Consider the following 13759-nt stretch of genomic DNA (forward strand, 5'->3'; position numbering starts at 1 on the left):
AGCCTTTCTGACGCCATCCCTGCAATTCTGTGCTACCTGCCTGTACTCTTCCTTTGTAGCTTGGCCTTCCTTCCACTTCCTATATGTGTCCTTTTTTGTTTACAGTTAATCTCTAAGCTTTTTGTGAAGCCACATTCGCTTCTTCTGTTGTCTTCCACCTTTTTTTCTTGTTGGAATTGTTTGTAATTGTGCCTTTAGAATTTCCTTTTTAAAAAACTCCCACCCATCTTGGACTCCTTTTCTCATTAGAGTCGCTTGCCATGGGACCTTACTTATCATCGTTCTGAGTTGCAGAATTTGTCTCCCAACAAATATCACGGAAATTGAAGACCCCCATTACTGGTACATCTTGCTTCCTTGAAACATTGGCAATTTGCTTTTCAAAAGTTTCATCCTCGTCTTCTCCTTGATTAGATAGCTGGTAGTAGACTCCGACCACCATGTTCCTTTTATTCTTTGCTCTATTTATTTTGACCCAGATGCTCTCGATGGGGCTACAAAGCTCATCTTCCTGTATTTCTATGCAGAGTACTTGTAAGGTTGTCACAGAGAACAAGGCCAGGATTTCTTCTCAAGCATCCCAGAAGGCAGGACACGGAATAATGGGCTCAAGTTACAGGAAGCCAGATTTCAGCTGAACATCAGGAAAAACTTCCTGACTGTTAGAGCAATACGACAATGGAACCCATTACCTAGGGGGGTAGTGGGCTCTCCCTCACTGGAGACGTTCAAGATGAAGCTGGACAGCCATCTGTCAGGGATGCTTTGACTTAGATTGCTGCATTGAGCAGGGGGTTGGACTCGATGGTCTTATAGGCCGCTTCCAACCCTACTATTGTATTATTCTATGATAATTATTTGGTACACCAGCAAAATATCTGTCACTGTGATGTGTGGAAAGAGGCGTGCTGAGGATACAGGGCACATTTATTTATTCATAGTTACTTAATTGCATTGATAAACAAACACAAAAACACACAATAGAGCTGCAATCCTATGTACACTTGCCTTGGAGTAAGTCCCACTGAACTTAATGGGGCTTACTTCTGAGTTGACATGTATAAGATTGCACTGCAAACATGCAAAAAGACAACATTAAATAGGAGAAAGTTATTCGAAGGACCCCCTACGCTAGCCTTCCCCAACCTGGTCCCTTCCAGATGGTTTGGACTTCAACACCCATCAGCCCCAGCCAGCATGGCCAATGATCAAAACATCTGGAGGAAACCAGGTTGGGGAAGGTTGACCTACACCCATGCAAACCTGCCCAGGACCCCACAGTTAGCTTCAGAAGCTCTGCTCTCTGGTCTGCCGGGAAAGATCCAGTTGGCAACAACAAGGGACAAAGTCTTTTCAGTGATGGCCCCACATCTCTGAAACACCCTTCTCAGCAGTCTTTGTCAGCTTTTTGGTTGTTTTTAAACAGGCTCTGAAAATGTATTTGTTCTGTTTGGCCTTTCCTGAACATTCTCTCTTATTTTGGCTTTATACTGTTGGTTTTGCCTGGTGTTCATAGATTTTGCTTTGTATTGTAACATTTTGCTTTTATCAGTTTATGGAAGCCACTTCGTGACGACACTCTCCTAAAAGGTGGGATGTTTCGCTGAAAAGACTTCATATATTTCATGAAAAAATAGCAGATTAAAAGCAGTGCAAAAAACCCCCCCAGCATCCAAAAGGCATGGGCAAAATAACAACAACAACAATTCACCTGGTACCCACAGTACCTTAGACTCATCACCAGGTGAATCCTCCTGGTGAGAGTGTTCTAGAAATAGGGCGCTACAACTAAAAAGGCCCTATCATGGCCTTACCTCTGAATTATTATGATTGCAAGTGTGACCTGCAACCTCCTGTTCAGGGTTCCAGTCAACCAAGCCCTTTCCCAGGATATACTACTATGCCTCCCCTGGAGTTTTCTGACATTTTCTCTCTCAGTAGTTAACAATCCATGGGCAATGAAGATGCTCAATCTTCAATGGGCTGTCAGGTCTCTTGGTCTTCTCCGTCGGCAATCAACACACTCTAAGGCACCAGGCTTCAGGCTCACTACTTTCTTAGTTAACGACCAGGCTCTTTACAAATGCAAATGCTTGGAGACTCTCAGGCTGCAAAGGAAAACAGCCACTCCACATAATTACGAACATCAATAGAGGAGCCAAGTGGGAATCAGAGATGTTGCCGGCAGTTTGAAACAAGAACTTGCTGGCCAGAATAACTTGGGGGGGGGGGGATGCCCCTCACTTACAGTTGTGCCCTCCTACTTAGGCTCTCACACATAGCCAACCGGGTGGAACATCTGAGCTCCGCCTCTAACCTTTCCCGCTTCGCTCTGCACCGGACTCTAGCATCCTTCAGGCCACGCCCCGCACTCTCCTCCTCCTCTGAGACCTGGGTTCTCACGGGGGAGGAAAGGGGGGCCTTCAGGTCAAGCCATCTGTGAGCCAAGTTCCTGAGAACAACGCCTATCCATATCTGAGCTCACTAGGGAGGAAACCTCCCCTGGTCCTGGCTGTTCCCATTCTGAGTCTGAGCTGCTATCTCCACATGCTCAGAATAATTCCTGACACCCTTGTGTGCATGGGTCATGCTATTTTGGCCACTCACTCAGGAAGGAGCTCACTATTAGTATACAGTAGTCTTCCCCAATCTGTGGCCGTCCAGATGGGCTGGCCAGGGGTGATGGTTATTGTAGTCCAACACATCTGGAGGGCCACAGGTTGTGGGAATACATAGCACACCATTCCTTTGTATGTTGTTGATTTCAAACATTGATATGTTGCTTTTAACACATAAGCAAACTCTTGAAAGGAGTTTACGGTAGGATAAAAGGAAACATCAGTTACAACCTGCACCACTCCTGTATCAAGCTGCTCCAGCTGGTCCAAGCTGCTCCAGCTGGTCCAGGGACTACAGAAGCAGGCAAGCTCCCAGAGAGCAAGCGAACAGAGCGAGCGAACAGGGGGAGCAAACAGGAGTTGGCCAGGGGAGTTGCAGTGGTTGAAGAGACAAAGGAGACAAAGGAGACAGAGGCTAAGAGGTAAGTGGGTTGCAGGAAGCCCAGGGCGCTGCCCTTTATCCTTCCGACTGGCTGTGAGCTCACCAGGAGCTTCTGAGCGCTCCAACTGAATTGGAGGGGTGTGGCCTGAGTACTCCCAGCAGCTGACTGGGCGGGAAGCTTCAGTCTGTTTCCCGCCTCCCAGCTGAGCAGAGCAGAGCAGAGCAAGCTGCTCCAGCTGGTCCAGGGACTACAGAAGCAGGCAAGCTCCCAGAGAGCGAGCGAACAGAGTGTGCGAACAGGGGGAGCAAACAGGAGTTGGCCAGGGGAGTTGCAGTGGTTGAAGAGACAAAGGAGACAAAGGAGACAGAGGCTAAGAGGTAAGTGGGTTGCAGGAAGCCCAGGGCACTGCCCTTTATCCTTCTGACTGGCTGTGAGCTCACCAGGAGCTTCTGAGAGCTCCAACTGAATTGGAGGGGTGTGGCCTGAGTACTCCCAGCAGCTGACTGGGCGGGAAGCTTCAGTCTGTTTCCCGCCTCCCAGCTGAGCAGAGCAGAGCAGAGCAAGCTGCTCCAGCTGGTCCAGGGACTACAGAAGCAGGCAAGCTCCCAGAGAGCGAGCGAACAGAGCGAGCGAACAGGGGGAGCAAACAGGAGTTGGCCAGGGGAGTTGCAGTGGTTGAAGAGACAAAGGAGACAAAGGAGACAGAGGCTAAGAGGTAAGTGGGTTGCAGGAAGCCCAGGGCACTGCCCTTTATCCTTCTGACTGGCTGTGAGCTCACCAGGAGCTTCTGAGAGCTCCAACTGAATTGGAGGGGTGTGGCCTGAGTACTCCCAGCAGCTGACTGGGCGGGAAGCTTCAGTCTGTTTCCCGCCTCCCAGCTGAGCAGAGCAGAGCAGAGCAAGCTGCTCCAGCTGGTCCAGGGACTACAGAAGCAGGCAAGCTCCCAGAGAGCGAGCGAACAGGGGGAGCAAACAGGAGTTGGCCAGGGGAGTTCGGCAGGGGAGGTCAAGGGGGAGGCCCCTAACATTTTTTTTTTAACTAACTTTTTCCCATTTATTTGTCTTGTAACACACACTTCCACACCAGTGGGACTCTGCTTTTAACCTCTACTGAGTAGAGGAGCAGGCACAGGCTAGTCTAGAACAATCACAAAGCTAGACACAAAAAGGGAAAAGGGGCTATGGAAGGACAAGACTCTCCAGTGGTGGTGACCTGCAAGGTGTGTGCCATGTTTGTTTTCTTGCCTGAGAACAACATGGCCTACACCTGCAACAAGTGCAAGTTGATCACGCTGCTGGAGGAAAAAGTAAGTGGACTGGAGCGGCGACTGTCAACCCTCCGGGGAATAAGAGAACACGAAGAGTTCTTGGACAGAATGGGGGAACTACAGCAGCAAAGGGAAGACCAGAAGCTTGAAGAGCAACAGCAAGATGAGGCAGAAGTGGGAAATGCTGAGGAGAAGAAAAATGGAGTAGAGGATACTCCTTGGAAAACGGTGACAGTTAGGAGAAGAAGAACTAGACGCCACTCTGCACCAGTGGAAGCGGTGGAGCTGTGGAACCGATTCCAGGTACTTGCAGATGAGACTGGAGGACAGCCTGCAGAGGAAGAATCACAGGGGAACCTGCATGAGAGTGAGCAAGAGGCTAAAGGTCAGTCAAACAGAGGCGATGAAACCCAGGCCTACAAGAAGAAGAAGAGAAGAGTGGTAGTAGTGGGAGACTCCTTGCTGCGTGGGATCGAGACCCAAGTATGTCGCGAAGACCCGTGGACTCGCCAGGTATGTTGTCTCCCGGGAGGACAGATTAGAGACGTGACTGAAAGGTTGCCTGCACTCATAAAGCCCACTGACAGGTATCCCTTTCTTCTCATCCATGTGGGAACAAATGATACCGCCAAGCGGAGCTACGAAGAGATCACGTCAGACTTTGAAGCTTTGGGAAGGAAACTCAAGAACTTTGGGGCCCAGATAGTTTTCTCATCCATCCTTCCAGTAGTTAGAAGAGGGATAGAAAGGGAACGAAAAATACTCCGGGTGAATGACTGGCTACAAAGGTGGTGCCGACGAGAGAGATTTGGATTCTGGGACCACGGGCTATACTTCCTGGAAGATGGGCTGTTGGCTAGGGATGGGTTGCACCTCACAAAGGCTGGGAAGAATGTGTTTGGCCACAGCATGAAGAACTTCATCAGGAGGGCTTTAAACTGAATCCTACGGGGAAGGGAGATGTAATGTTGGGGGTAACAATGGACGTAGGCGCATGCACTGCAATGGAGAGAACAGCGCTGATAGCGCCCAATAATAGTCTTCAGACACAGGTAGGAAGAAAGCCAGACTATGAAGCACATGGTCTTCGATGTCTATATACTAATGCCCAGAGTATGGGAAACAAACAGAACGAACTTGAACTCTTAATACAGGAGGGAAATTATGACTTGATAGGTATAACTGAGACTTGGTGGGATGACTCTCATGACTGGAATACAGCAGTTGAAGGATATAACTTGTTCAAAAAGAACAGGAGGAACAGAAAGGGAGGCGGGGTTGCACTGTATGTGAAAAATACATATCTCTGCACAGAAATACAGGAGGAGGAGCTTGGTAGCCCCATCGAGAGCATCTGGGTTGAAATAAATGGAGCAAAGAATAAAAGGAACCTGGTGGTCGGAGTCTACTACCAGCCACCCAATCAAGGAGAAGCCAAGGATGAAACTTTTGAAAAGCAAATAGCCAATGTTTTAAGGAAGCATGATGTAGTAGTAATGGGGGACTTCAATTTCCCCGATATTTGTTGGGAGACAAATTCTGCAAAACATGGCCCCTCCAGGAAATTCCTGACTTGTGTGGCGGATAACTTCCTCCTACAGAAAGTAGAGGAAGGAAATAGAGGATCGGCTATCCTTGACTTGATCCTAACCAACAGAGATGACTTAGTGGATAAAGTAGCAGTTACAGGAACTCTGGGGGAAAGCGACCATGTTGTACTTGAGTTCTTGGTTCTAAGGGAAGCAAAAGCCGAGTGTACTCAAACGCGTACCCTGGATTTTAGGAAAGCTGATTTTAATAAACTCAGAACAATGATCAGTAAGGTCCCATGGCAAGCAATGCTAGCGAGAAAAGGAGTCCAAGATGGGTGGGAACTTTTAAAAAAGGAAATTCTCAAGGCACAATCACAAACAATTCCAACAAGAAGAAAAGGTGGAAGACAACAGAAGAAGCCAATGTGGCTTCACAAAAAGCTTAGGGATGACCTGAAAACAAAAAAGGACACATATAGGAAGTGGAAAGAAGGCCAAGTAACAAAGGAAGAGTACAGGCAGGTAGCACAGAATTGCAGGGATGGCGTCAGGAAGGCTAAAGCGGAGAACGAGGTGAGGTTAGCGAGGGATGCTAAAAACAACAAAAAGGCTTTCTTCAGCTACGTGCATAGTAAAAGGCAGAGGAAAGAAATGGTTGTTCAGCTATTAAATAAGGATGGCAAAATGATAACAGAGGACAAAGAAAAGGCAGAGGTGCTCAATTCCTACTTTGGCTCAGTCTTCTCCCAAAAGGGGGTCTATGACCCCCCTGGCAAAGGCGAAGTACAGGCTGAAGGGGCAGGATTGCAGCTTGAGATCGACAGGCATATGGTCAAGGAACACCTCATTACTTTGAATGAGTTCAAATCTCCAGGGCCAGATGAACTGCATCCTAGAGTCATAAAGGAACTGGCAGAAGAACTCTCAGAACCGCTGTCTATTCTCTTTGAGAAATCATGGAGGACCGGGGAAGTGCCAGATGACTGGAGGAGGGCTAACGTTGTCCCTATCTTCAAAAAGGGTAAAAAGGAGGAACCTGGGAACTACAGACCAGTCAGTCTGACATCAATCCCTGGGAAAATTCTGGAGCAGATCATAAAGCAATCCATCTGGAAGCACCTTGACAACAATGCCGTGATTACTCGAAGCCAACATGGATTTGTCAAAAACAAGTCCTGCCAGACAAATCTGATCTCATTTTTTGATCAAGTCACCTCCCTTGTGGACCGTGGGAATGCTGTAGACATCATATACCTCGACTTCAGCAAAGCTTTCGACAAAGTGCCCCATGATATCCTGATGAGCAAACTAGCTCGAAGTGGGCTAGATGAAACAACGATCATGTGGATCCACAGTTGGCTACAGAATCGGACTCAAAGAGTGCTTATCAATGGGACCTTCTCAAGCTGGGGAGAGGTAACGAGTGGGGTACCGCAGGGCTCAGTCCTGGGCCCAGTGCTCTTCAACATTTTTATTAATGACTTGGAGGAGGAGGTGCAGGGAATGCTGATCAAATTTGCAGATGACACAAAATTGGGAGGGATAGCTAATACTTTGGAAGACAGAAACAAAATTCAAAGTGATCTGGATAGACTGGAGTGCTGGGCAGAAAACAACAGAATGGCATTTAATAGGGACAAATGCCAAGTTCTGCACCTAGGAAAAAGAAACCAAATGCACAGTTACAAGATGGGGGATACGTGGCTCAACCACACTACGAGCGAGAAGGATCTTGGAATTGTCGTCGATCACAAGCTGAATATGAGCCAACAATGTGATGTGGCTGCAAAAAAGGCAAATGCTATTTTGGGCTGCATTCATAGAAGCATCGCTTCCAAATCCCGGGAAGTACTAGTTCCCCTCTACTCAGCACTGGTTAGGCCTCATCTGGAGTACTGTGTCCAGTTCTGGGCACCACACTTTAAGAAGGATGCAGACAAGCTGGAGAGGGTTCAAAGGAGGGCAACAAAGATGATCAGGGGACTGGAAACAAAGCCCTATGAAGAGAGACTGAAAGAACTGGGCATGTTTAGCCTTGAGAAGAGAAGACTGAGGGGAGATATGATAGCACTCTTCAAGTACTTGAAAGGTTGTCACAGAGAAGAAGGCCAGGATCTCTTCTTGATCATCCCAGAGTGCAGGACACGGAATAATGGGCTCAAGTTACAGGAAGCCAGATTCCGACTGAACATCAGGAAAAACTTCCTGAGTGTCAGAGCAATACGGCAATGGAACCAATTACCTGGGGAGGTGGTGGGCTCTCCCACACTGGAGGCCTTCAAGACGAGGCTGGACAGCCATTTGTCAGGGATGCTCTGACTTGGATTCCTGCACTGAGCAGGGGGTTGGACTCGATGGCCTTGTAGGCCCCTTCCAACCCTACTATTCTATGATTCTATGATTCTATGATCTTCTAGGTCTGCAGCAGTTGCTGAATATTTAGAAAGAACGAAATTGTTGCTGATATCCCCAGATCCATCTGCATCATCGCTTTAACAGTTTTCTTTGGGAAGTGCCTAGAACCAGTGATGGATCAACCAGGGACTGGACTTTATACACCGCCCTTAGCAAGTTGGGACATGACCACATGAAAAAAGTAATGCCAAGAAAACTGGATTTCACACGAGGAGGAAAGTGTGACTCTTAGAGTGCCGGGGACACTGCCAGTAGTAAATTGTCAACGAAACTCTGAAATAAACCCCAAGACAGAAAACTGGTGGTCTTGCTTCATCATTCTATACAAAGGAAGATCAGAGGAAAATCTCAATGTGGATCATTTCAGAAACCTGCACAAGGGCACACAGCAAAGCAGAGTGGCTATAAAAAAGGGAGGTACTCCTTTAGCACCCAACACGGCCCAATGCTGCACATTTATGACGGTTACACTGCTGTTGTCACCGCCATTCCACTGATCCAAGCAGTTGTGTTCCAACATATTCCTCCTGGTCAGTCAAAACACCGAACACATGAACAGGACGAAGCCTGTGTCTCGTTTAGCAATTTCCAAGATCCTTGCACTGAGAACCGCAGACCTAGAGGAAATTGCCTCCATCTTCTCTGTTGCCCCCAAACTTATTCAGGTCCATGCTGTCCTTATTGTTCAGAGCCAAACATCTACATTGGGAAAGTGTGTTGAATAAAGAGAATTAGGAACAATTCTAAGAGCGCAATCCTATGGCTCCTAGTGTTTAGACGGCCATAGGACTTTTCATTTTCTGGGAACTCGGAGCCTGCTTTCTGAGATAGGTTCCCAGAAACCTGACTCCCCTTCCCGACCGGCTCGTAGGAGGTGTGGTTTGTCCCCGGCTCTGTGCTCGTAAGAGTGGCACTGAGTGGCTGAAAAGGGGGCGTTCCTGGGGATGGGGAGGGGACCGTGGAAGCACTGTTATGATGCTTCCTATGTGCCGTCTGGCCTCCCCTCCTGCTCTGACATGCCCTGGTTAGACAGCCGAAATCAGCTGTCTAGACGCAAATGCAGGGTGGCTGGAGCACGGAGGAGACGATCCCTTCCGCGCTCTGCCCGCCCTGCATTGGATAGTCAGCTGCCTCCGAGTTTGGAAGTGTCTGACTATCCCCATAGGATTGTGCCCTAAAGCGCAGAGGACGTTTGACCATACAAGGGATCCTTGGGCAATTCCCAACCCTACTCCCCCTGCTCCCCACAACACGAACACTCCTCTTTGTTGTAGGCACACATGTTGCAAGCACCATGCCGGGCCATTACGGAAGAGAGGCCTAGGAGCACTGCCCATCGCCCTATCCAGCCTGCACATGGTGGAAGAACATTAGCGCAGAGAACATGTCCTTTGGTTGAATGGAGAGAGGGCAAAACGGTGCAGGCCTCCCAATTTTCTATAATGGCCTGGCATACTAAAAGAACTGCAGGGGCAGGGGAGAACATGGCTCTGTTATGCCCTATGGCAGGAGTGTCAAACTACTTTCTGTCAGGGTGGCCATAGAACCCCAGAGCAGTTCTGATTCTGAGGAGGAACAGCAATCCGTGGGAGAGGAGCTCGCTCATCCCTCACAGGCACAGCAGCTGGTGGAGATTCCTCCTGCCAGCATTCCTGAGATAGATAGTGACCCTGGCAGTGAGGGGGGCTTGCTAGACGCTCAACGCAGGGAGTGACGAGCGATGGAAGGCGCGGAAAGGAGGCGTAGAGCCTGTTTAGCGTGCAAGCAACGGCCGTGTCCCGTGGACCCAAGGGAAAGAGGGCGGATCTCTCCCTAGCCCATAAGTTCAGGGTCTTCAAGTGATTCTCCTTCAAACGGGGACCAACTGCCTACCCGGAGCATAGGCTACTCCACTGTTCATTGCTTAGTCGCTGGTGATTAGCATCTGAAAGAGTCATTAAGTTGTAAAAGGATTAAAGCCTTGAAAAGAATCTTGTCTGTGTCTTGAGTTGGCTATTGGAGTAGACTGAAAGAGGCTGCTAGGGTGCTCCTGGCACTTTCACTCCGAGGACCAAATTCCATTTCTGAGAAATTCTTGGGGTCTGCATTCCAGTGGTAGGTGGGGCTCAGAAGGTTGGATTTGGCCTCCAGGTAGACTATGAGATTCACCTGTGGTAGGGCTGGATTGTTCAACAGACCAAATGCTAAATGACTGAAACCCAACTTACACAATACATGGAAGGAGCAATCCTACGTGGAGAGGCGGCTGCCTCTGAATTCAGAGGCGACCGCCTATCCAATACACAGTGGGAGAAGCATGGAGGGGATCTTCTCCTCCGCACTCCGGCTGGCCTGCATTTCCAGCTAGATGGCAGATTTCAGCTGTCTAGGTGCACAGCAGGGTGGGGAGGCTGGACGACACATAGGAAGCATCGTACCGGCACTTCAGCACTCCCTGCCCCCAGGAATGCCCCCTTTTGCCCCGCTGCATGCTGCTCTTCTGAGCACAGAGCGTGGGGATGATCTGCACCGCCTACAAGGCAGTGCGGGGAGGGCGCAGTGGGGCGGTTCCAAGGTTGGTTCCCAGGAACCTACCAGTCCTATGGCTGTCTAGCTGCTGCCTAGCGGCCATAGGATTGCGCCCTAAATGTGTGATTACAATTACACTATCTGTTACTGCAGCCTGAGGAGGGGTGGGGAGGGAGGGCAGTCTGGGAGGGAGGAATGTTTAATGCTTTCCCCACTGAGTTATGGTTCCAATGAAAATTATCTGCCCCTCCGGAGCTGCTACTTGCAACTTTCCTTTAAGGACAAATAGCAGCTTCTGGAGAGTGATTTTGGTCAGGATCACAGCATGGGGAGAACCCCCCACCCCTGTGTGCCAAGGTTCCAATCCTGATTCCCCCCCACCCCCCGGCTTCAATTTTTTAACAGGTCAAGTATTTAACTTACCATGTAGTTTGGCCCTGATAAGACCAGTTTGGGGGTAAAACGTAAGCCCCCATTTTCAGAAGAAAACAAAAAACACAACAAGAATATCTGAATGCCATTGAAATTAAATCTGTTTCAATGGCCCGGTTTACACACTCACAACTATTCATGTATTTATTTATGACTGTTCTATACTGCCCAATAGCTGAAGCTGTCTGGGCAGGTCACAAAAATTAAAACCACAAAGTACAGAATAAAATCAGCATAAAATAGAAAAGCTTAAAACTACAGTATAAAAATACAACCAGAATAAAACATAGCGGCAATGCAGGGATTTAAAATACAATAATAGATTTAAAACAGAAAAGTTAAACGACTAGAATGCTAAAATGCTGGGAAAATAAAAAGGCCTTCACTTGGGGCCTGAAAGAGTACAGCACAGGTGCCAGGCAAACACAGAATAGAATCATACAATAGTAGGGTTGCAAGGGGCCTACAAGGCCATCGAGGGAGCCTCAATAGGGAGCTCATTCCACAGCCAGGGTGCCACAGCAGAAAAGGCCTTCTTCCTGGGAGCCACCTGCCTCACTTCCTTTGGCAGGGGCTCCTGGAGAAGGAGCCCTGAAGATGATCTTAGGGTCTGGGCAAGTATGTATGCGAGGACCCTGGGTTTTTGCTCCTGTTCTGGGTTTAGTGTGACATGCAAACCAGGAACTCTGGCTTGTCAGGGGATGGACAAGCCAGAGTTGGGACCCAGAGTTAAACCTTGTGTTCGAACTCTGGCTTGTCTCTACCCCTGACTTGCATGTCACACTTAACCCACTTCTGCTTGCAGTAGGCATGATGTCACATTTATGACAATGCAGTTAAAAAAAAAACCCTGAACTATCATTCCATGCATACTTGGCCAGTTGTTCAAGGAAGTCAAAATATATAGGCCAATGGCTTTTACTGGATCCACTCTTGTTGGCATAAGAATAAGTGAGGCAGCGCCACCCAAGACAAAGTAAGACACTGGGAGCCCCAGAAAAAAATAATTCTTGATGGAATGTATGGCAGGGAGCATAGCCGTACTGTACAGAACTGAAACATTTCAGAAAGAGAATGGGCATGGCTGATTACTACGGAAATTGTTTCCAAGGATTATCAAATCAATGTTTGAAGGATATGATTCTCGCTGACAGACGGCACCAAAAAGATCAGAATTAACGGGTTAATCATGTTAACCCAAAGATGCAGGGCAGTTACCATGTCTGGACTGCAAAGGTCACAAGGGAATGCTTCTGTATTTCATACAGAAATTAATCTTTCCCAGGGAAATTCACTCAAAAGGAGACAGCGTGTGTATTGATTTTACTGCCATGTTTACTGTGCTTATGCTCCGTGGGGGGAAACCAGCGAAGCATGCCTCTCTTTCTGCTCTTCCGATATTCTTTATTGAGGAGGCAGTAAAATCTGCTCCCCTCTCCCCCCTCCAAACACCCAGTCTTTTCCAACCATAGTCCAAATATACTGAAATCTTCTAGGACAACTTCCAAATTTCTGGCTGGACCAGCCCCAAGAAGTGAAAATTAGGACCAAACTACCTGTCACGTTCAAGGCATGTAAGTATTTAATGTGCACATTTTTTTATTCTTGGCCAAGCAGGATCCGGACCGTCTTGCGTGGAGTGGGAGAATCAACCCTATTCTCATGTGCTCTGGTCCTACTGAAAATCACTCCTCACCCCACCCAAAGCTGCTATTAGCCCTTGGTGCCAAGGATTTAACCCGCCCCCCCGCCTGTTTACCTTGATCCTGCTCCTTCTCCCCGCACCCCTGGTGGCTGCTATTTATAAAACAAACATGTATGTTAAATGCTTATGCACATTTAAGGCCAGACATAGTTTGTCCTTTAGATCGTTTTCCTGGGTAAGGCTTAGGTGCTGGTCTGAACACCTAGGGGTCAAACTACATATAGTGTCAATTACATAGTGTGTGCAGCTGACCCCCTCCTTGTTTCTTCCTCGAGAGCAGGAGCACATGGCCCCAATCTGGATCAGGACTGGGAGGGGAGGCTTAAACATTCCCCTCCCAGCAGCTTACTTCCTGTTATCTTCCCCACTGCGCAGCACAGGAATTTTAGAAAGAAAATGGAGGGAAAGCATCCATTGGTTTCAATGGAGGTTTAAAACACACACCCACACACCCACGGGGGCGGGGGGTGGGTTGGGAAGTAAGCAGCTGGGTGGGGGAAGGTTTAAATCTCCCCTCCTGGTGTACTGTGGTCTCAAATCAGACCAGGGCTGCTTGCCCTTACTTTAGAGTAAGGAACAAGGAAAGCTATCAGCAGTATGCTCTGTAATTAACGAAATGAGATCTGCTTTGGTTGGGGATTTAGCTGCAAATTGGTCCCCGCACACACCGCCCTCTCCTCACTCAACCTTCAACCATTCAGGAGCCAAGGAGGGCAGCAGGACTGTAAACTAATTAATCTACTGAGGGCAGAAGTGCTTACACAATTTGGTTGGTTGACTCCTCTCTTTTTTTCCTTTATTAAAAAATAATAATAATCACAAACTGTGCTGGAAGAATGTGTAGGTGATTGTTTTGTTTGATATCCTTTATAACACATACATCTTTATTGAATTTTTAA

General features: G+C 48.1%; 1 protein-coding gene across 1 annotated transcript in view; it reads right to left on the reverse strand.

Annotated features, from left to right (window-relative positions):
* DOCK5 (dedicator of cytokinesis 5) overlaps nucleotides 1-13759 on the reverse strand; it is a 234958-nt gene that overhangs the window by 55618 nt on the left and 165581 nt on the right. The gene's annotated exons all lie outside the window — the stretch shown is intronic.

The sequence above is a fragment of the Heloderma suspectum genome, chromosome 6, assembly GCF_057233095.1.
Source record: "Heloderma suspectum isolate Gila_16-S chromosome 6, 16-S_ref, whole genome shotgun sequence".
NCBI classification, from domain to species: domain Eukaryota; kingdom Metazoa; phylum Chordata; class Lepidosauria; order Squamata; family Helodermatidae; genus Heloderma; species Heloderma suspectum.